The sequence below is a fragment of the Orycteropus afer genome, unplaced genomic scaffold (genome assembly GCF_000298275.1).
Source record: "Orycteropus afer afer isolate SDZICR_OR568_19922 unplaced genomic scaffold, OryAfe1.0 scaffold00158, whole genome shotgun sequence".
Taxonomy (NCBI): Eukaryota; Metazoa; Chordata; class Mammalia; order Tubulidentata; family Orycteropodidae; genus Orycteropus; species Orycteropus afer.
The window spans coordinates 619,464-623,195 of NW_006921745.1; the positions used below are offsets into that span (position 1 = coordinate 619,464).

General features: G+C 41.6%; 1 protein-coding gene across 1 annotated transcript in view; it reads left to right on the plus strand.

Annotated features, from left to right (window-relative positions):
- SPTLC3 (serine palmitoyltransferase long chain base subunit 3) overlaps positions 1 to 3,732 on the plus strand; it is a 215,891-nt gene that overhangs the window by 197,212 nt on the left and 14,947 nt on the right. The gene's annotated exons all lie outside the window — the stretch shown is intronic.

Sequence of the window (3,732 nt, forward strand, 5' to 3'; positions counted from 1 at the left end):
AACCACACACATTTTAAGTAGTGCAGCCCAGATTTCAAACCATTTGCCTCCCAAGCCAGAGCTGTTTTCATCACATGGTATATCCTCTCAAGCTTTACTTCATATTTTTAAAATGCACATCTCATTAAAACAAGAAAGTGTAAATTTAACTCTCTCTAACGTCATTTTTGATGATTTAAAGCCATCAATTACTACAAAGGAAAAAAATCACAGTTGTATTTCTTAAATTGAAAGCTTATAGGTAGAGAAGTTTTTGAAACCAGGAGTTCATTGTATGAGCATTTCTTTCATTTTCTCATTTAAAAACCTTTGATTTTGTTAAAGAAGTCGGATTTCTTCACATTTCCACCTACTATAGAATGAAAATATAATCTGTAGCCAGTTATTCTTTTTAACAAAGTCTTGTTACAACTCTACCATGGAACATTCTATGGGGTTCGGTAGACTGTGATTTCACCCATAAAACATGCATTTAAATAATCAAGACTGTGTTGGATTTACTACGTGCTACATGCTTTACATCTTCCTCTACTATCCTCACTATACACTTGGAAGACCACAATACACGAGATACTGTGGTACCCCATGAAATACAGTGCTGATGTTTTTATTATTATTATTATTATCTCACATAGTTGTTTTCTTTTTTCTTTCAGCCTACATCAGCTCTAATTTGTGTTGAGAAGTACAAACTCAGAGGCTCATTATATAAAATGTTTAGGGCAATTATACACGTGAACTTCAATTCTCCAGGGAAGCCCCAGATTAGTCTCAAGAATTAACAGAGTTATTTATTTTGCAGCACATTCTTTGGCAAATGTGCTTCCTTTGCTACAAAGAGCAACATGCAGACAGTGAGAACAATCTTTTGGGAGCCCTGAAAACTTGCCTGAGATCATGGGTCAGGTGGTTTGTACTCTAGCAATAAAAGCATTTCACTGGTTTCTCAGACAATTATGAGCTCTCATTCTGTGTATTTCCGTGGGCAGCCTTCCATAGGGTGATCAAGAAAGAGAAGGAGCAGCCTTTGTTTTCAAGTTTTCTCAACTAGAGTGTTTCATCTCCTTGTAACCTTCCCAGCCCTAATCATAGAGCGAATCTTGCCTTGCCCAAACCAGGGGGCCAGAAGGCTGTGCTCTGTAGGTCTTGCAGTTTTCTTTGCTTCCTTTGATACACTACATTCTGCTTGAAGAAACGCAAAGGCAGAAATGCTAACTAGTAAGAGAAAGAGGTGAATGGACGAGCAGACTGACTCAATGTCTGGTTCAAGCATTCTTCCTGAATTATGGCTGGAAGGTTCTGTGGTGCTGTTAGGCTTTGAGCCTAAAATAATACACCAGCAACCTCTTAATGCTAAGAACAGATCTGTGGCATTTACCTCACTTGCGGGTAGAGGTACTCAGTAATTAAGGTTTCCTGCAGAGAACTTCAGAGGCCAAAGGGGAAAAGATTGACTTTTGGGGTACATGCCTTTTGTCTGACATTGGCTCTCAGCACAAGAAATTTACAGACTTAAGAGTTTGACATTCTAGAATCATTATGAGATTAGCAGCTGAGAGGAAGGAGCCATAGCTTTAAAACATTTTACCCTGCAGCTAAAAGCTTTGTAGTTTTGTGACTTCTATCCTACGTGCTGCACCTACCCACACCTTTCTTTCCCTATCCACCCTCTGCCCCTTTCAACTTTAATCTGCTCAATGGTTTGTTTTCTCTGAGAATACTTGGATTTATTCATTCACATATGAAAAATTGAAGAGATCCTTGCTATCTCTGGTTTGATGGTGTTTTGGTTACTATTGGCACTCCGGGAGCTCTGGTAGCATAGTGCCTAAGGCACTTGACTGATAACCAGAAGGCTGGCAGTTCAAACCCACCAGCCACTCCTCGGAAGAAAAGTTGGGCAATCTACTTCCATGGTGATACTGCCTCGGAAACCCAAGGAGGGGTCACTATGAGTTGGGTCCAACTCAACGGTACATAACAACAACAACAGTGGCACTCTGATAGGAATATACCATAAATGGGATGGCCTTAACAAACAGGAGTTTATTCTTATAATTTGGAGGCTTTAAGTCCAAGTTCAAAGTGCCATACTCTAGGGGCTGGGTGAAAGCCCCTCAACTTTGGCCTTCAGCTCTGCCTCCTGCTCCTTGCCCACTGAAGCCGGAGGCTTTTCTTCACTCAGTTGCTGGCTGCTGAGGCTGACAACCCCAAGATTGACATGTAAAAAAGCACAGCCATGATGTTACCAAACCACATGGTAGGACATTAATTCAAGTCCATTGAAAGTCCCAATGTAGGCAGAGCATGGCAGGTTGCTGAACAATGACAGGGCTACATGCAGGGTTCAAGTGTGCCATAAGCTAGAGACCATTCCCCAAGGCATCTCCTTATATACGGGAAGCAGCCCATATGCCAAAGGCAGCTACTCAGGTGCTCACAGTAGATTCCACAATGGAGTTGATAACCAGTCTCATTATGGGGAATACTACATCCAGCTGCCCAGACACTCAACCAGGCCCAACCAAGTTGACACAGAAATTTAACTACCACAGATAGAAAGTAAAATGCATCACCCTGATGTGGAAATATCACTTGCGTTGGGATCCTGCAGTCTCTGTGATCATGTTCTTCAGATTATACTGACTAAATATAAACTTCACAAAATTTCCACATTATATGATTGACATTAAGTTTTTAAAGTGTATAGGTTTGCCTCTAATATACTACTGTTGTTGCTGCTGCTGTTAGCTTCCATTAAGTAAGCCCATTTTCATGGTGATCCCATACATGATGGAACAATATGTTGCTTGATCCTGCAACAGTCCCATGATCCTTTGCTGATCAGACCATTGTAATCCATAGAGTTTTTATTGGCTGATTTTGAAAGTAGGTCACCAGGACTTTCTTCCTGGTCCTTTTTAGTCGGGAAGCTCTACTGAAACCTGTTTAGCACCACAGCAACATATAAACCTCTGCAGGCAGACAGGTGGTGGCTACACCTTAGGTGCATTGATCAGGAATTTAATTCAGGTTTCCCACATGGAAGGCAAGAATTTTGCCTCTGTACAGGGGAGGTACAGACAACAAAGATGAACCTTTTGCACATACAGTACTGTGTTGTCAGTGAAGGCAAACATGGGTATACGGGTGGATAGATAGGTGGACAGGCTGAACTAGTAGGTATGTCTATGAAGCGGGGAGTGTACCCAAGACATGTATGGTATTGGCAGACAGTGGTCCTATATATTTATTTGTATGATCTGAATTCCCAGGTGTATAGTAGAACTAACACGGGGCAAGGTTGTAGTCACTTCTTGGTCACAGCCAGTTACCCAGAGGGTCCTAGTAGTTGAACCTGTGGGCTCAGGACCATAGTCTCAGGGGACATCAAGCTCAATTGGTATAACATACTACACAAAACATTGTTCCACCTCCTACTTTGCTGAGTAGCAACTGGGATCTTAAAAGCTTGCAAGCAGCCATCTAGATGCAATAATGGGTCTTTCCTCATCCAGAGCAAAGAAGAAGGAAGAAAACCAAAAATTCATGGAAACAATTAGTCCTTGTGACTAGTACACCATGCGATTCTCAGTCTATACAACTATGAGACCAGAAGAACTAGATGATGCCCAGCTACCACTGTCAATCACTCAGAGTGGGATCTATGTAGGAGATCCCGGATAGAAAGGGAGAACAACGTGGAACAAAACTCAAAATCAGTTGGAGACA